Genomic DNA, 21,155 nt, shown 5'->3' with positions numbered 1-21,155 from the left:
TTTATCAGAATCTCTGCCTCTTTATTGTAGTGATCTTTTATTTTCTGTATTTTCTCTGATTTCATTTTTTTTTTTTGCTTTGAAATTTAGAAACAAATTTCATTTAAGATCTGAAATACAATTCTTAAAATATCAACTTTTCCCGGAAATTGTGGCTACACAATAATGCACTGCCTCTATCATGTTAGGACGTGCATTAGACTCAAATACAAAAACCATGAAACAAACCACCATTCTTCAACAATTTGAGCAAAGATAGAATGCCTAAGGAGCAACAGAGATGGATTTGCAGAGGATGGGATGTTTTACTTCGAGCACCATAAAAAAAAAAAAAAAAAGAGCACAAATCCATGGGTTTTGGGATATATACCTTAGGTTGAATCTTTGGCACTAGGAATCAGGGCATCTTGTCAAGTAGCATTTAACACATCAGAAAATTGTGTAGTGTCAAAGGGACAGAACCACCAGCATTCAAGCAATGTTGTCAACTAGGCAATAAAATGTTCTACTGAATGTTTCTTCTTTGTCTAATTACTGCATACACTGGTAGCAACTTTGAAATGAAAGGAGTTTACACTCCTTTTATTTTGTTTAAACAGAACAGAAAACAAACTGAAACATAAGCCCTGTTATACATTAACAATTTTCAAGAACATCAATTATACAAGGAAAAGACTAAGAACAGAAAGTGTTTACAGTACCAGACGTAATAGTGAGTGGTCAGTAGACACCCCCCCCAGGGCTTTGTGCTTATACTCAGCAGAAGTCCCTTTGTAATCACCGCTAGTGAACAGAGATGCAGAATTCCTTACCAGATACTTTAGGAAATCATGCAGATAACCCAGCAATAATGCAAGCTCTTCTCTTCAAGGGACATAAAAGCCAATACTGCTCCAATTCTCACAAACAATCTCGGTAGGTGTGGTGCTCCATAAATCTGGGACATGGGCGCATCAGGGTGGGCCAAAAGGATTTTGGCATACTGGAGCCTCCCAAATTTGTAGAGCAGCTGAGTGCCCAACATCACATTGAAATACTCTTTTATTCCTGCCACAACTTCATTAACCGCCTATTCCTTGTTAGCAACATCCCCTTGTGATGTCTCACAATTTGCATACTCTTCCAGAATAGCATCTACATTCTTCTTAGCAGGGAACTGAAACAGCTGCTTCTACCTGGTTACCAAGTCCCAGTCCTCGACAAGTCATGGTTTTAATTCTTCAGGAATCCTCAGTTTAACTTCCACTCTATTCTCAAATGCCTCTTCACTTTCCACAGTGGGGTCTTCCCAGGCCCTTTCCTTCCGTCGGGGCTGGGGTGCTTCGCTGGTACTGCCTCCATCTCCTTTTCCAGGAGTCTTCCTTTTGTTCTTTCTTGTCCTCCTCACGGATCCCGAAGGGAGGTTTTCTGCAGAGCCACCACCCCCCTTCCTGGGAGAGCAGACTCAAAGCTTCTTTGACTGTGGACCAGCTGTCTTCTTCTCCTAGAAGGCCCCTCTCATCCTACTGCCCTGCATGTTGCTTTGGTTTTTCAAAGTTGTCTTCTCTGGAAGATTGTTGTCCACGAGTTTGAGAACCCTGCTTTCTGGAACTCACTCAACCCTGTTTTTATTCCAACCAACAATCTTCCTTCTTTCCCTTCTAAGAACTTCTAGTGATTTCCCAGATGAATCTTACAGATCTTCTGGGATGGTGTGGAAGAAGGAAGTGGGAGACACAACCCCAAATTCTATAATCAGATCTCCTGATCCTTACTGTATGGCAAACTTGGCTTTTCTGATGTTGATCTGAAACAAGAATCCAGTTCTTTGAGCAGCCGACCACTGCCATTCCTCCAACTGCCATAATCTGATTTCATTTCTTATACTGTCCTCTACTTTGCAGATCAGTTTAACTATGTACATTCTAAAGTCCTTCTCTGACATTTCTTCCATTGTGGTGTTGATGGATTCTGTTATTGGAGCATCTCAGTTTGTATGGGGTGATTCATTCCCTTGCTTTTTCATGTTGTTTGTGTGTCTACCCATCTAACACTATGGATCTGAGGTAGTAGAGTTTCTACCCCGTGGACTTATAGTGTCCCTGAAGGCTTCCAGCACCTCATGTTTAGGGGGAGACAAAAAAATAAGAACAACCGATGCAAACATTATACAGAATTATAAATAGTTCCTACTATGACATCTACAATATTAATTATTGCAATAAACAGAAATGATATGTATGATCAGTTATTGCCTACAATAAAAAAAGCAAGATTGCAAAAGGGTTTATAATTGCAAATGGTGAACAGGGAGAGAATGGAAGTGATATAGAATGTGAAGATTATGAGGGGAAAGAAGAAAAGAAGTAAAAATTAAAGGAAGAGTGAAAGAGACAACAATTGAGATTGGTTGTTAGCAGAAGAAAAGAGAATATAGGGAAACAGGAGAAAAATATATATGCTACATATATAAAAGAAAAATTATACAAAGAAAAATATATACAGTAAAAATTTTTTTAATTAAAAATAAAAATAAAAGAATACAAAACAAAACTAAAATATACTCATCAAACATACTAGTTCACAAAAAACTAATCCACAAAAAAATAACTGACTTCAAAAATGCTACAAATGAGAAAAACAAGTATGAATATCTATAAATGTCCATATACCATTACCATTAAGGTCACAATTAAACAGAAAAAGAATTTTTAAAAAAATAAAGATCTGATGAAGAGTTAAAGAATGATTTCCACCGGCGTTCAAAAGATTCTGTTTCTCTTCTCAGCAGTCAGGTCCACCCTTTGGATTGCTAGAGTGAGACCAATCTGCAGATTTTAAATCAGCACACCTCCGGTACTTGCTAGTCCACGCTGGAAAACTGTACCCCAGGGATCTGCCCTGGGTTACAGTCATGTGGTGGAGGGACCCAATTCTTAGTCCCCTATATCACCTTCGGACCCACATTTCCTGGTCTCAGGTCCAGTCTCCAGACAATATCTCCCACCCCACCCTTCCAAGTTCCCGGCCGGATGCATCTCTGCCAGCTGGTCCTGCAAGCAGTGGGATTGGAGGCGGAGGGCTAGAGCCAGGTGAGTTTCCACAACCAGTTGTCCCCTGCGTAAGCAAACCTCTCTCCACATTTGGTTTCCTCCTGGTACTTAAGCACACTCTATGTCATGCAGTGTATGTTTACTGGGCCTGTAGTTCGGGCCAAACTCGGGTTCACCAGGACTTGGCCCTCCGCAAGCCACCTGAAGAGATGGCAGCTTCCTTCCCCAAACACAGATATTGTGCAGTGTGTTACAGGTTTGCCAGGCGATGTCCTTGATCTCTAAATGCTCTACACCCAGACATGCACTGGGGCCTCCCAAAATGTGGGTTCCTTTAATTCCCTTATCCCTCCACTATGCTCACGGAGGGACCACTCTGGCTGGTGCTTCTGGCCAAACCACGGCAGTGGCTGTGCCGCTGGGGATTTCTTCCCTATTTTATTGTATCCCACCTCCTGAGCCCCCGATCTGCTTTGAATGTCCAGTTTTAAATTCCAGTAAAGTCCCCCTGCTTTCTGTTGCCCACCTACCTTGCTGAGAAGCTGCCTGTCTGCTTTCTTGGTCTCACTCCATGAAGTAGCCCGGAAAGCGACCTCCTCTATTCCACCAACTTGAAAACCCTCAAATATAAATCTTTCGGGCTGGGGATATAGCTCAGTTGGTAGAGTGCTTGCCTTGCAAGCATAAGGTGCTGGGGATCCCAGCACCACAAAAAAAAAAAAAAAAAAAAAAAAATATATATATATATATATATATGTATATATATATATATGTATATAAATCTTTCAAGAAAACACTGCTAAGGCAATAAAAAAGGCAAACTGAAGACTGAGAGAAATATTTGCAAAACTTATGTCTATCTAAAATATATAAAAATATTTTTTTCACATTTTTACTGGTGTATTATAGTTGTACATATTGATGAGATTTCTGTTACATATTTGTACATGCACACAACATAACAATATAATTTGGCCACTGTCATTCCCCAGCACTTCCCCCTCCCTCTACAACTCCCAACCCATGGTCCCTCTCCTCTACTGATCTCCCTTTGATTTTCATGAGCTCTGCCCCCACCTTTCTCTCCTTTTTCCTCTCTTGCTTCCACATGAGAGAAAACATATGACCCTTTGCTTTCAGAGTTTGACTTATTTCACTTAACTTGATGGTCTCTAGTTCCATCCATTTTCCTGCAAATGCCATAATTTTATTTTTCTTAATGGCTCAATAAAATTCCATTCTATATAAATACCACATTTTCTTTATCCATTCATGAATTGATGGACACCTAGGTTCATTCCATAGTTTGGCTATTGTGAATTGTGCTGCTATAAACATAGGCATGACGGTATCACTGTAGTAAGAGGACTATAAAGGATACTTATAATTCAATAATAAGATAAATGGGCAAAAAATTTGAACAGACTCTTCGCCAAAGAAGATAAATGATGGCAAATCAAATAAGCACATGAAAGTGTGTTCCACATGACTAATCATCAGAGAAGTATAAATTAAAGTCACAATGAGACACTGCTACACACCTACTTGAATGGCTAAAATTAAAAAGACTGACAATAACAAATGCTGACAAAGGTGTGGAGCAATAACACTCTCAAACTTTGCTGATAGGGGTGTAAAATTACATACTTTGAAAAAAAAAAAGTTTCTTATAAATTTAACATAGTGCTAATATAGAAACCAGCATTCCCATTCCTTATTATTTACCCCCCAAAAAATTAAAGCATATGTGCACATAAAACTTTCATGCAAATGTTCAAAGTAGCTTTATTCATACTAGACCAAAATTGCAAATAATTCAATGCTCATCAATGGATAAACAAATTTTGGTATATCCATACAAAGGAATATGCTACAAAAAAATAAATAAACTACCAGAACACACGACACAGAATCTCAAAAACATGCAGAATGAAAGAACCCGGGTACAAAATACATGTCCTGTATGATTTCAAATATTTGAAATTCTAGAAAATGCAATCTAATCTACCTGACAAGAGCAGGTCAGTGGCTTCCTAGGGCCTGAATAGAGAGAGGGATTGACCATAAAGAGGCAGAAGTCCCTTGAACCTGGTGGAAATGTGTATCTTGATCATGGTGGTGGTCATAATGTATACATTGATCAAATTCAAATTGATGGTCTATTTCATGTAAATTTAACTCAGTAAACTTGATTTCTCGTCTAAAAAAACTTACAGAAAACGAAGCCTTACAATGCATAAGGCAACAAATTGAAACTTTCTTCCTGAGGTACTCAGAGAATTAGAAAAAAAAATTAAAAGGTAATTTTCATCCTGAGTCTTTTTAATGCCTGGAATCAATGTGAGGTCACAGTGAGGACCGCCGACTTCCGCCAGCACGACTATCTCTGGAAAGGGCCTCCCTTTCCCATCCCTTACCCCCATCTTTGGGTAAGATTTCAGTTATCAGCTAATGATTTAGCAGGAATTGGTTGGTAACCATGCAAGAGGGCAGGCTTTAGAGAAATGGAACAGAAGGAGGAGAAGAACTATGGTTTTACCTAAAGGGTTAGGAACACAACCCATGCACTGTGGAGAGGAAGGTTAAGAAGCAGAGGGGAGAGAGAAAAAGCAGAAAGGCACATCCTCCTAGCCACTCAGCCACTTGCAACCTGGACTCGGGCCGGGAGGGAGCAAGGAACCCCGCAAACCAACAGTCCAGAATAAGCAGCTCTGGCTGCCTAAATCAGGGCTAGCTCTACAAATCACACGTTTTCTCAGGTCCACCCCAACTTGTACAGAGCCGCAGATTAACAGTCCAAGCAGAGGTACGTGTTCGTTATGCCTCAATACAGTTTTTAAACCAAGCTATCAAAACTGCTACATGAAGTGCTTTATCTTCCACTTTTGATAAGTATAGCTTCATAAGGACAATAACAAAACTACATGTAAAGTTAGGTTTTCATGTAACTAAAAGTTGGCAAACCATCCAACAACTAAATTTGTTATTGCACATCTAGATGCTTTATTAAGTAATAAAGGTATTATACATCATTCACAGATTATATCTATTTCAGAATTTTTCTTAACTTCATTTCAGTAAAAGTATAATTATAATTTTATAATCAAGATTTTCATAGCTTGTATTGCATTGATATAATGCCTACATTTTTAAATAATAAAAATGTAATATTCAAAACATACAAAACTAGAATGAATTTTCATCAAAAGGGACAAAATAAAAAATTTGATTTTGAAAATGGAAACACTTTTCATGCTTTCAAAATAGTTTATTTTTTCTAAAATATTTCAAAATGTGTGTGTACACAAAATATAAATTTTAATGAACAAATATAAAATTTTTAAATCAAGAGTTATTAAAGCTGGGGTTTTATTTAAGTTTTTAAAAGTATAATTGAAGCTTATTAAGTATATTTTATAGAAGAAAAATTACTCCTAATTCTTACATTCAATTTCTACCTGGTTGCCTATGTAAAGAGTAAGGATCACATTTAGTGCTCATTATATTTAGACCTACATAATTACAAATTTAAGAATAATATGCACTATTTTAATGTTGCAAATTACTCCTCAGCTGCCATGTGTAACTACTGCAAATACTGCACTAATTTATGAGGACCTCTGGAACCAAGAATTGGAACACGAAGCAAAGCAAGAAAATGAATGCTTGGCACTATGGAGAAACAATAACTCTTTATGCAAAAATCTATTGCAAGTTAATTAAAGATAAATTAATTAAATTGTCTTTTCTTTACCTCAGTGCTCTGCAGCCCAAATCATCCTACTCTCCCAGGCAGACCCAGCACACAGCAGCACTCAGTACTCTCAAGGTCATGGCGTTTGGAGGCCATTGCCTTTGTTTCAAGGACATAGGGCGGCAGACAGCCAGGAGCATTGCCCTGGAACCTGAACAGGGGCAAGTCCCCAAAGCAGATGCTTAGGGCTGTGAGTCATACTGCACCCAAAAGGAGCGCTTCTCGGTGACAGAGCTCCCTGTTAGCTCTGTGACATCTGTGTGGGTGTGTGATATGCAAGACTCTCTAAAGCCTAAGACTCAGGATACCCTTTCTCCAGGTCCAAAGACCGTACCACTTATGATGTCTCAAATTTTTCATCTGACTATATCCACTTTTCTGTTGAGATCTGTTAATTTTTAATTATGCAAGTAATGTATGAACAGATTGTTTTCAAGATTATTTCAACATTGAAGATAAAGCTAAATGCCACCTCATCCATCTACCCCACTCCATTGTTAGAAGTTTGGCTACAACAAACCATGGAACCAGTCTGGGTGTCCATCAGTGGATGAATGGATGGCGAAAATGTGGTGTATCTAGGCAATGGACTTTTAATTTGTCATAAAGAAAAGTGAAATTGTGTCATCTGCAGGAAAATGGATGGAACTTGAGACCATTATGTTAAGGAAATAAGCCAAATTCAGAAGGTCAAGGGTGGTATATTTTCTCTCATGTGTGGAAGCTAGAGTGGAAAAGGAAAAAGAAAGGTAGGGAGTAGTTGAATGAAGAGCAAAGGGAGATCCAAAGAAGAGAGAGGAAGGGGAGGGGAAGGAAGCAGGAATGCTGGGGAGGGATGTTAGCCAAACTGACCTGTTATATCATGTGCACGTACCAACATGTAACAACAAATCCCACCATTATGTATGACTATTATGCACCAATTTAACAAAAAAAAGAAATTTGCCTACAAGTTCTGTACAAATCTTTCTCAATGCATTACATTATAGTGGTAGCTAAGGCTCTGTTACAGACAACACTCTAAGCATTACACCCAGTCTTTTCATCTTTTTCAATCCTCATAACAACCCTCTGACAGCTACTGTACATACATGTACTCTAATGTTTATACATACATATTCTGGAGTGACATGTATGTTTAGTGTTGTACATAAAGTTTAGTCCTGAAATGTTTCTGTTCTCTTAAATCCTCTCCAGACCTGCTCGTGTTAGCATATTTAGATCATGGGTCCTTCTAAATAACATACTTCCTTCTTAATTCTGAATGTATGCAAATTTTGCTTTGGGAGGAAAACAACAGTTTGCTAAAGACCTTCAGAATTTCCCATTGACTGAGATTTCTAATTTCTTGATTTCTAATTACTTTCAGCTTCTGAGAGACACAGCAATTAGCCACCAGGTGAAAGGTTAGCTGCACAGCTGGCCAGGGAAGAACCGCCCACCCTGTGCAAAAACTCCAGTTTGCAGTGCAAAATTTTTCTACCACTAGAGATATGACAGTTCTCCAAATGAGAATGAAAAGAAAAAAAAGGCCAAAGTCACACCAGGCTACTTCAGGGTGATTTTCTAAAACATACGTATGAAGAAGCAGAAATTGCAATACCCGTGTGATTATTCTTTAATTGGAGAAGCCCTGCAGCCGCTGCACTAAATTCCTCAGGGGCCAGCGTTGGCCGGGCTAGCCCTCCGCCTCCTGCACCTACTGTCCCTTGCCATCTGTGCTGGCAAGTGCTCCCCCACATTCCACTCTGCTCCTTCCTCCTGCCCACTTCCACTTGCTTCTTCGCCTCACAAACAGATGTAGTCCTCTCACCTTGACACAGGAAGGAAAATTCGTCTGTGTTATTTAACACTAATAGGTGAGCGACTGGCACTTCCCCTTGGAGAACTGTCCAATGGATGTCCTGTTTATATCTAAACTGGTCCCGTTTGGTGAATTGGGGCTCCTTTGGGGACACCACCCAAACGCTGCTTTTTATTGCTGTCAGTAGGAGAGACTATCCAGCTCATTAGTATTTATGATGCATCAAACAAGATGAGACCAGAGAGTGATGCAAAGCAGAGCTGAGCATAAATAAACAGATAAAGTGAGTGTCAGGAGAGAACCAAGGTTGCGGGGACCATAAACCTCCCAGCAAGAGATGGAGGGGTGCTGGGGGGTCTGGGACACAATATGGGGAGATTTAATGAGAAGGAACATTTTTATCCTTTCTTCTTTGCAATAGCAAAGTAGAACCAAGCTCCTTTACAAATCAGGGATTTGGTTTTAGCAAGCAAGAACCTTTCTGTCTCTTCCTGAAAAGAAGCAGCTGGATGGTTTTCCACATTTTTATTTGTCCCCATGTTGACATAGTGGGGGCACCATCACCCAGAGTCCCTTTGGAAAATAAAATTCATGAAATCCTCATCCATGTAGGTCTTGTCTCTAGGGAATCCTCTATAGTTTTGTGTTTTTTAATTTTTTTTAATGTTTTAGTTGTTTATGAACCTTATTTTATTTATTTATTTTTAGGCGACGCTGAGAATCAAACCCAGTGCCTCACAAATGCCAGGCGCACTCTACCACTGAACCACAACCCCGGCCCTCTAGAGTTTTAAGGTCTCAAAAACAGGTGTGTGACATCCACCCCAGTTTTGAAATATAGTTCCAGTACAATTCACTTAGTTGTGCTAACTTTAAACAACAAAAAACGAGGTGTCGGCAGACTATACGGATGCAAATTCATGGACAACTCTCCCTAGAACACCTACTAATCCTCCTACAGCCTGATGCCCTGCCCTTTCCACCCATGCCCCTCCCATAGGCTGATGCCCCGCCCCTCCCACCTATGCTCCTCCCCCAGCCTCTGATGCCCCGCCCTCCCAGAAACAGGCTGTAGATACAGTCTCTTACAATTGGATGAATCCGCTGACCTCAGTCTGCCACAGCCCTGGAAAGAAGTGCGTGGTCCACTCTGGCGTGTTCACACACCAACCCCAGGCTTGCCAGTGGGCAGAATACCCCACTGTGCCAGAAGGCTGGTCTTTCCTGAGAAACTGCCATTTCTCTGGCAGCAGAGCCAAGCTCTTCCCTCCTTTCCCTCCCATCCTTTCTTCCCTCCCCCAGCTTTTTTTTTTTTTTTTTTTTTTTTTGAACTGCTGTAGAAGTTCTGGCACAAACGCCCTAGCTACAAGCTGAGCAAATGGCCCCTCCACTGTGTGCAGAGCACAAAGGTAGCCCAAGGCTGCGGCTGCCCACTCCTCCTTAGCTACCTCCTCCTAAGGTAACTCTCAACACAGGAAGCCAAACTGCTTCCTAGACAGGGGAAAGCAGCCCCCTGCACAGGTGGTGACCTGCTCTAACTGGAGGGGAGCAGGAATGGTCACCCAGCCCCTGGGTAGGGACATATAAGGTGACCAGTCAGCACAGATAAGGGGGAAAGTCCTAGAATCAGGTGTGTCTATGTCCCAGTTCAAGCCCTTTCACTCACAAGCTGTGAAATCTGAAGCTTCTCTGAACCCCAATCTCCTCATCTCCAAGGTTTGGATAAGGGCATCCCTAGCTGATTCCTGGATCTGCTGTAAGAATCAGTGAACTAGGGCGTGTGAACCCTTTAGTGCTCCGTGAAAATGTGCTGCTGTCATTATCCAAGCAGCAGACAGCTGGGCAACTAGAACAAATGTGAATGCAAATGTACAAGAGACCCCACATTCCAGGCATGCAGTCTGTGCTGCAGACTGAGAGTGAACAGAGGGTTATTCCTAGGTCCTGTAGAGCCCAGAGGCTGCTGGACAGGACTAGAGGAAGTGCGTTCCGTGGGAGAGCTCAGGAACCATGAGCTTCTGGAAGGAGTGGCAGGTTTGTGCAAATAAAGTCCACCTTAAAGACTGGGGCTCCTCCTGCCCTGAGGGCTTTAGTCTGCCTTACAGGAACTTGCCAGTACCCAACCCAGTTCCTGACAGCTGGGTTCAAAGCAGTCCCTGATTGGAACATGGAAATCTCCCAACCCATTCCCTCTGTTCCTAGAGGACAGTCTGCCCACTTTGTAGTGAAAATGTTAAAGAACTTGCCATGGTCTGAATGTTTGTACCCAGGCCCCCAAATTCATGTGTTCAAAACCTACACCCCAGGGTGATAGTTTTAAAAGGTGAAGCCTTGGAGAAGATATTAGATAATGAGGGCTCTTGCCTTTATAAATGGGATTAATGCCTTGAAGAGGTCCAAGAGAGTCCTCTGTCCCTTCTACCACATGAGAACATAAAGGAGGTGCCATCTATGAAGAACGGACTCTCACCAGACACCAAATCCGCTGGCACCTTGCCATTTTGGACTTCAGTCTCACGAACTATAAGCAATAAATTTCTGATATTTATAAATTCTAGTCTTCAGGTATTTTGTCATAGCAGCCTGAACAGACTGAGTTGGGACCCTTCTCAAAATTTATGCTGGGGATGCAGGACTCTAAATTGTTTTAAAGATGTCGCTGCTAGGGCTGGGGAGATAGCTCAGTTGGTAGAGTGCTTGCCTCACTAGCACAACGTCCTGGGTTCAATCCCCAGCACCACAAAAAAAGGGGGGGGGGGGGGACAAAGGTGATGTTACTAAAATACTCTGTTTAAAAATCAGTAGGTCCTGGGGTTGTAGCTCAGTGGTAGAGTGCTTACCTAGCATGGATGAGACCCTGGGTTCAATCCTCAGCACTGCAAAAAGAAAGAGAGAGTTTCTGGGTTTGGTTCTACATTTTAACAGACTATATATAATATTCTGATATAAGTAGCCCATGGAGCATAGTCTTTGAAAGACATTAAAACATGATTCATGGCTGAGTGTGGTAGTGCATACCTATAATCCCGTCTACTCTGGAGGCTAAGACAGAAGGATCACGAGTTTGAGGCCAGCCTGGGCAAGTTGGTGAGTCCCTGTCTCAAAACTAAAAAGGACTGGGAGCCCAGGCGAGGTGGTGCACACCTATAATCCCAGGAGTTTGGGAGAATGAGGCAGGAAGATTGCAAGTTCAAAGCCAGCCCCAGCAACTTAGCGAGGCCCTAAGCAACTTAATGAGACCCTGTCTCTAAATAAAATAGGAAGAGGGCTGGGGATGTAGTTTACTGGTAGAGTGCCCTGGGTTCAATTCCTAGTAAAAGAAAGGAAGAGAAATATGAAGAAATTAACTAAGGAAGAAATTTCTCCCTATTCAGGTAAGTGCTAAAGAGAAACAGAAACCAAAACTCGTTTCTAAGGACCCTAACCTAGGGTTTCTCCAACAGGTTTCCAGGAGAAACATAGAAGATCTCCTTCTGGAGCTACACCATTAGCCTGAAGGTCTTCCACCGTACTCCAAAACATCTGCCTCCAAGAAAACAGCTAATTCATCTTACCTTTCAAAGTAACTTTCTTTATGCCAAGTCATTATGGAAACCAGTAGAAAGAAATGCCTTTCAGACCTTACCAATTTCAATGTCTCTAAGAATAGCCTCACCTTTAACCTGTCCTATTCAAGACTTTGAAAAGTGCTACATTTCACAGTGATTTATTATTGTGAAATAATCCAGTCATTGGCTTCTCAATGGGACTGGAGAGTTTTTCTTTTCTCGCTTTTCCTTTTTGGTACTGGGGGTTGAGATGCTACCTCTGAGCTACATCCCCAACCCTTTTTATTTTGAGACAGGGTGTCACTAAGTTGCTGAGGCTGTCCTCTAACTGTGATCCTCCTACCTCAGCCTCCCAAGTCGCTGTGATTACAGGAGAATGCCACCACACTCATCAAGAGTTTTTCATTTAAATAAATTCTTTTTGTGGTATCATTAATGAAATTTTATGTATAAACCACTATCTTTATGTACCCTTTCAGAAACCCTAAATAATTGCTAAATAATAGTTAAAAATTATTCAGGAGAGGAGGAGCTGTGTGGCGAGTTGTTTGGACTCAGAACGACCGCTTCTGAACACTGGGGGGTTGCCTGGAGGAAGAGGAGAAGTGCGGCGGGTCGCTTGGTCTAGGAGTGACTGCATCAGAGCCACAGGCGGTTGCCAGAGGAGGAGGCCAGTGGTGAGTTGTTTGGACTCAAAGCGACTGCTCCTGAACACCCGGGGGGCTACCCCGAGGAGGAAGAGGAACAGGGCGGGTCACTTGGACTCGGAGTGACTGCCTAGGGCTACAGGCGGTTGGCGGGAGGAGGAGACACGAAGTGAGTTGCTTGGACTCCTAGTGACTGCGTCGGAAACCGGGCGGCTGTCTGGAGGAGGAGGTGTGTGGCGGGTCTCTGGGTCTCGGAGCTATTGTATGGGGCTCCAGGTGGCAGCTCAGAGGAGGGGCCGCATAGCCAGGCGATTAGGTGCAAAGCAGGGTCCCAGGACCAGCTTCTTGCTGGAAGAGCCGCACAGAGACACGCCTAGGGGCAGAGCGAAGTTTCCAGACTGCGGGCAGATTCTTTGAGGAAAAGCAGCCTAAGGAGATTCCTCTGCGAAGGGTGAGGCTCCCAGGCCCAGGAGGTAGGTCCGGGCTCCTGGGAACGTTGCAGAGGAAGGCAGCCCAGCCCAGGCGGTAGTTGTAGATTAAGGGGAACCTCTAGGAGGGGAACTGACCAGTGAGACCTCCCCACCGGGTGAGTCTTCCCTGCCGGGTGAGGTTTTCCCACAAGGACGGTAAAACCAGAGACACAGGCACAAACAGGCCTTGCCTCAGCCTGCAGCCTAGTTCCCCGTTGGATGACCATTGGTCAACAAGTGGAGGCACCTCTGCCCACTATCAGGGAATATACCCCACCTGAGGGTCACCATCCCTAGAGAGGCAGCTTCCTTGTGGAGCACCGCATTATCAACTTCCTCCAAGACTGCAGGCTACTGAAGGATAAGAGGGGATATACTAGCAATCTTCAGGGACATTATAAGTCAATTGAGGAAATCTGCAATATCTTAAGGACCCACTGATTCCTGAACAATATGAGAAAACAAGGGAAGAAAATGCCCCAAACAAATCTAGATGTTACATCAATAAAATCCAACAACAGCATGGCAGAAGAAATGACAGAAAGGGAGTTCAGAATGTACATAATTAAAATGATCAGGGAAGCAAACGATGAGATGAAAGAGCAAATGCAGGCATTGAATGATGAGATGAAAGAGCAAATGCAGGCATTGAATGATGAGATGAAAGAGCAAATGCAGGCATTGAATGATAGCACCAATCGACAGTTAACAGAGCAAATTCAGGAAGCAAAAGATCATTTCAATAAAGAGTTAGAGATATTGAAAAAAAAACAAACAGAAATCCTTGAAATGAAGGAAACAATAAACCAAATTAAGAACTCCATAGAAAGCACAACCAATAGGATAGAACACCTGGAAGACAGAACCTCAGATATTGAAGACAAAATATTTAACCTTGAAAACAAAGTTGAACAAACAGGGAAGATGGTAAGAAATCATGAACAGAATCTGCAAGAACTATGGGATATCATTAAAAGGCCAAATTTGAGAATTATTGGGATTGAGGAAGGCTTAGAGAAACAAACCAAAGGAATGAACAATCTATTCAATGAAATAATATCAGAAAATTTCCCAAATCTGAAGAATGAAATGGAAAATCAAGTTCAAGAGGCTTATAGGACTCCAAATACACAAAATTACAACAGACCCACACCAAGGCACATTATAATGAAAATACCGAACATACAAAATAAAGACAGAATTTTAAAGGCTGTGAGAAAAAAGAACCAAATTACATTCAGGGGGAAACCAATATGGATATCAGCAGAGTTTTCAATCCAGACCCTAAAAGCTAGAAGGGCCTGGAACAACATTTTTCAAGCTCTGAAAGAAAATGGATGCCAACCAAGAATCTTATACCCAGCAAAACTTACCTTCAAATTTGATGATGAAATAAAATCATTCCATGATAAACAAAAGCTAAAAGAAAGCCAGCATTACAGAACATTCTCAGCAAAATATTCCATGAGGAAGAGATAAAACACAAAGAAGCAAATCAGTAAAGGGAGTAATTATCCTAAAGGAAATGTCAAATAAAGGAGGAACCAAGTTGTGTCAAAAAAATAAATAAATAAATAAAATTTTAAAAATGAACCAAATGACCGGGAATACAAATCATATCTCAATAATAACCCTGAATGTTAATGGCCTGAATTCATCAATCAAAAGACATAGACTGGCAGATTGGATTAAAAAGAAAGATCCAACAATATGTTGCCTGCAAGAGACTCACCTCATAGAAAGAGATACCCATAGACTAAAGGTGAAAGGATGGGGAAAAACATACCATGCACATGGACTCAGCAAAAAAGCTGGAGTATCCATCCTCATTTCAGATAATGTGGACTTCAAGCCAAAGTTAGTCAGAAGGGATAAAGAAGGACATTTCATACTGCTTAAGGGAAGCATAAATCAGCAAGATATAACAATCATAAACATCTATGCCCCAAACAGTGGCTCATCCATGTATGTTAAACAAATCCTTCTCAATTTTAGAAACCAAATAGACCATAACACAATAATACTAGGTGATTTTAACACGCCTCTCTCACCACTGGACAGATCTTCCAAACAAAAATTGAACAAAGAAACCATAGATCTCAATAACACAATCAATAATTTAAACTTAACAGACATTTATAGAATATACCATCCAACCAAGAGCGAATACACTTTCTTCTCAGCAGCACATGGATCCTTCTCTAAAATAGACCATATATTATGCCACAAAGCTAATGTTAGCAAATACAAGAAGATAGAGACACTACCTTGTATTCTATCAGATCATAATGGATTGAAGTTAGAAATAAATGAAAGAGTAAAAAACAGAAACTACTCCAACACCTGGAGATTAAACAATATGCTATTATATGATGAATGGATAACAGAAGATATTAGGAAGGAAATTAAAAAATTCTTAGAGGTAAATGAGAACAAAGAAACATCATATCAAAATCTCTGGGACACTATGAAAGCAGTACTTAGAGGAAAATTTATTTCATGGAGCGCATTTAATAAAAGAAGTAAAACTCAACAAATAAACAACCTAACACTACAGCTCCAAGCCCTAGAAAAAGAAGAACAGACCAAGACCAAAAGTAGAAGAAGACAGGAAATAGTTAAACTGAGAGCTGAAACCAACGAAATTGAAACAAAAGAAACAATACAAAAAATTGACAAAATAAATAGTTGGTTCTTCAAAAAAAATAAACAAAATTGATAAACCTTTAACCACACTAACAAAGAGAAGACGAGAGAAAACCCAAATCTCTAAAATTCAGAATGAACAAGGAAATATCACAACAGACACGACTGAAATACAAAACATAATTAGAAGCTATTTTGAAAATCTATACTCCAACAAAATAGAAAATTTCGAAGACATCAACAGGTTTCTAGAGACATATGAATTGCCTAAACTGAACGAGGAGGACATACACAATTTAAACAGACCAATTTCAAGTAATGAAATAGAAGATGTCATCAAAAGCCTACCAACAAAGAAAAGTCCAGGACCAGATGGGTTTTCAGCTGAGTTCTACAAAACCTTTAAAGAAGAGCTCATTCCAATACTTCTCAAAGTATTCCATAAAATAGAAGAGGAGGGAACCCTCCCAAACTCGTTCTATGAAGCCAATATTACCCTGATACCTAAACCAGACAGAGACACATCAAGGAAAGAAAATTTCAGACCAATATCCTTAATGAACATCGATGCAAAAATTCTCAACAAAATTTTAGCAAATCGCATACAAAAACATATTAAAAAGATAGTGCACCATGATCAAGTGGGTTTCATCCCAGGGATGCAAGGTTGGTTCAACATCAGGAAATCAATAAATGTCATTCACCATATCAATAGACTTAAAGTCAAGAATCACATGATTATTTCGATAGATGCAGAAAAAGCTTTTGATAAAATACAGCACCCCTTCATGCTCAAAACACTAAAAAAAATAGGGATAGTGGGAACATTCCTTAACATTGTAAAGGCCATCTATGCTAAGCCCATGGCTAATATCATTCTAAATGGTGAAAAACTGAAAGCATTCCCCCTTAAAACTGGAACAAGGCAGGGATGCCCTCTTTCACCACTTCTTTTCAATATCGTCCTTGAAACTCTAACCAGAGCAATTAGACAGACCAAAGAAATTAAAGGGATACGAATAGGAAAAGAAGAACTCAAACTATCCCTGTTTGCTGATGATATGATTGTATACTTAGAGGAACCAGGAAATTCCACCAGAAAACTTTTAGATCTCATAAGTGAATTCAGTAAAGTAGCGGGATATAAGATCAATGCACATAAATCTAAGGCATTTCTATACATAAGCGATGAATCTTCAGAAAGAGAAATTAGGAAAACTACCCCATTCACAATAGCTTCGAAAAAAATAAAATACTTGGGAATCAATCTCACAAAAGAGGTGAAAGACCTCTACAGTGAGAACTACAGAACACTAAAGAAAGAAATTAAAGAAAACCTTAGAAGATGGAAAGATCTCCCATGTTCTTGGATAGGAAGAATTAATATTGTCAAAATGGCCATACTACCAAAAGTGCTATACAGATTCAATGCAATTCCAATTAAAATCCCAATGATGTACCTTACAGAAATAGAGCAAGAAATTATGAAATTCATCTGGAAGAATAAAAAACCCAGAATAGCTAAAGCAATCCTCAGTAGAAAGAGTGAAGCAGGGGGTATCGCAATACCAGATCTTCAACTCTACTACAAAGCAATAGTAACAAAAACGGCATGGTATTGGCACCAAAATAGAAAGGTGGATCAATGGTACAGAATAGAGGACATGGACACAAACCCAAATAAATACAATTTTCTCATACTAGACAAAGGGGCCAAAAATATGCAATGGAGAAAAGATAGCCTCTTCAACAAATGGTGCTGGGAGAATTGGAAATCCATATGCAACAGAATGAAACTAAACCCATATCTTTCACCATGCACGAAACTAAACTCAAAATGGATTAAGGACCTCGGAATCAGACCAGAGACCGTGCATCTGATAGAAGAAAAAGTAGGTCCAGAGCTTCAACATGTCGGCTTAGGACCAGACTTCCTCAACAGGACTCCCATAGCACAAGAAATAAAAGCAAGAATCAATAACTGGGATAGATTCAAACTAAAAAGCTTTCTCTCAGCAAAGGAAACTATCAGCAATGCAAAGAAAGAGCCTACAAAGTGGGAGAAAATCTTTGCCAATCATACTTCAGATAGAGCACTAATCTCCAGAATCTATAAAGAACTCAAAAAACTCTACACCAAGAATGCAAATAATCCAATCAACAAATGGGCTAAGGAAATGAATAGACACTTCACAGAAGAAGATCTACAAGCAATCAACAAACATATGGGAAAATGTTCAACATCTCTAGTAATAAGAGAAATGCAAATCAAAACCACCCTAGGATTCCATCTCACCCCAATTAGAATGGCGATTATCAAGAATACAAGCAACAACAGGTGTTGGCGAGGATGTGGGGAGAAAGGTACACTCATACATTGCTGGTGGGGCTGCAAATTAGTGCAGCCACTCTGGAAAGCAGTGTGGAGACTCCTTAGAAAACTTGGAATGGAACCACCATTTGACCCAGCTATCCCACTCCTTGGCCTATACCCAAAGGACTTAAAATCAGCATATTACAGAGATACAGCCACATCAATGTTCATAGCTGCTCAGTTCACAATAGCCAGATTGTGGAACCAATCTAGATGTCCTTCAATTGATGAATGGATAAAGAAAATGTGGTATATATATACAATGGAATATTACTCAGCCATAAAGAATGATAAAATGATGGCATTTGCAGGCAAATGGATGAAATTGGAGAATATCATGCTAAGTGAGATAAGCCAATCTCAAAAAAACAAAGGACGAATGATATCGCTAATAAGTGGATGATGACACATAATGGGGGGTGGGAGGGGTGTTAGGGTTAGAGTTAGGGTTAGGGAGGGGGGCAAGAATGGAGGAAGGAAGGACTGTATAGAGGGAAAAGAGGAGTGGGAGGGGTGGGGGGGAAGGGAAAAAAATAACAAAATGAATCAAACAGCATTACTCTATGTAAATTTATGATTACACAAATGGTATGCCTTTACGCCATGTACAAACAGAGAAACAACATGTATCCCATTTGTTTACAATAAAATAATAAAAAAAAAATTTCCTTTGGAAAAAATCCTTTTTTCACTGTATATTCTACACTGAATTCCTTTCAGTTGCTTTTCCTTTGGATAAGAATTCATCTCAATGCTAATATTTGCTCTTTTTAAGATGATATATATACCTTTCTCCAAGATAATGTTTGCTTTGTCTTTTCATGTAATTTGCTCATTGTAAGAAAAATACAAAAATTAGATGCATAAAAAAAATTATTCAGTACTTCATGAGATGAGAGATCTAAGTCCTTGATGTGTTTTGATTTATTAATCTTAGGAAGAACTTTGCAAGCTAGGTACCCTTTTTTCCCGTTTTACAGGTGAGGAAAATAAAGTTCAAAGAGGTTAAGTTTCCTGAATACACACAATGGTTAAGTTGTAGGCTCAGAAGTCAAACACAAACAGTTCAACCCTGGAGCCTACGCTCACATAGAGTGAGGTGCCCTGTAAGAATGGAACTTTTATTATCAGCGAAGAACAGCTGACGATAAAAGAGGAAACTGAGGTCCACAGCTGGTTTGACATTCTCTTCAGGATCTCCAGATGTGGAATAATTGAGATAATTTACCTTTGAGAGCCACCTAATCTTAGCCTGATTGAAATTTTAAAATTAAAGCAGCTTCACCCCAATGGACCCAAACAGAATCCATTAATTCACAGCTTCCCACACTTTCGTCATTTCTGTACCATCAGCATGATTTTTGCCATATTCGTATAGCTGAGTATTCACTTAATATTTTCTTTTAAATCATCTACTGTATTTCAAAAGGATTACAGAATATATCCGAACTCAATGGTTTGGTGTTCTGGTTGTATTTTTTAAAGTTCCTTTAAGATAAATATATAGCCACTGAAACTTTAAAAACCATTTGCAGATCCCCTAAGATTATTTCTGATTATACTACTGGCAATATATAGCAAAGTTGGGATACACTGAAATTAAAAATCTGTGACTTCTAGGACTATGACAAAGACTAAGAGATCTGTCAGAAGGTCTTTATTGGAAATCAGAATTTATCTTTGCCAATAGAGACAAACCCAAGAAGAAGTTCAACCCAACCATCTGTGACTTTTAAATACCAACTAACTGCCATGAAGGATTATGAAGAATTCAGTGAGGTCACAAGATACAGCTTTTGTGACCTCAATGCATGGCTTGTGCTCGCCTTAAGTGTAGTACGGCATATTATTAGGAATTAGGCCTTGTTTGGAATTCTATCTAATTGCCAAATATCTGAGTTGAGCATGAAGGTCATCTTTCCACTGCCTAACAGAGGGCAGAGTTTTAAGGTCACCTCCAATCTGGGGACTAAAATACTGACTGGAACCTCTAGACTCTGGTGAAAAGGAATTTCTTTAAAAAAAAAAAAAAAAAAGCTTTGATTATAGTGTGTCCCCCAGAGACTAGACCATAAAGGAGAAAAGGCAGGAACTATAGCCAAACTCTATTCACTCGTTTTTCTTATCATCTGTATAGAATGAGACTTCTTCACAGTTCTGAGAGTCTTGAGAGCTGGTCGATTCCCCAAAAGAAAATAGTGATGAGCCAGAAAATGGGTTAGCAGCAGTCTGTGCTGCCAGCCCCAAAGCCACAGTAAATACATCCCCTGCTGGCTCACGGCAGTTTTAGGGCGCACTGAGAAGCAAGAGGCAGAGGTGCACGCTACGGTGTAGGGAGAGCATCTGAACTCATCTTTTTCTCTAGAATTGTCACCTTGCATGTCACAAAAAGCAGTAGACTGTAATAATGGAGAAAGGAGTTCCACAAGCTTTTAGTTTTATAATTTATGCTACCATTTTACTCTGTTCATAAAGGTGAATGACATCATAACACAAATCAATTTAGGCTAAAATTCCTGTTAGGAAAGTAAACATAACCACTGATATTTCCATAATAAATTTAATATTCATTCAGCCTTTTTACAAGACCACGGAATTCATTTCTTAAACCAAAGTTTCATTTGCATATGTTAAAAATACATCTAGAAGAACAGTTAACCTTTTGTTTTAAGGGCTTTAAAGTCAGCCCATCAGTCCTGTTAAAGGGTGAGCAAAGGGGATTTAATGAGAGAACTCATCTGATTGGCCAGTAATTCACAGGATACAGAAAAAAAAAAAATAAGGGCTTGGGGATTTCAGAGAGATGTTTTACAAATCTATGAAAAGACCACATAACATGATGGGCAGTTTTATCACCCTTACCTACAGTGCCCAGATTCC

At 40.1% G+C, this 21,155-nt stretch overlaps 1 pseudogene; it reads right to left on the bottom strand.

Annotated features, from left to right (window-relative positions):
* Positions 1-692: 692 nt before the first annotated feature.
* On the bottom strand, positions 693-19,643 carry LOC124985804 (mortality factor 4-like protein 2; annotated as a pseudogene).
* Between the last annotated feature and the right edge of the window lie 1,512 nt (positions 19,644-21,155).

Source organism: Sciurus carolinensis, chromosome 5 (genome assembly GCF_902686445.1).
Source record: "Sciurus carolinensis chromosome 5, mSciCar1.2, whole genome shotgun sequence".
Classification (NCBI taxonomy): domain Eukaryota; kingdom Metazoa; phylum Chordata; class Mammalia; order Rodentia; family Sciuridae; genus Sciurus; species Sciurus carolinensis.
The sequence above is the reverse complement of the archived record's forward strand: the minus strand, read 5'-3'. Positions and strand labels throughout refer to the sequence as shown.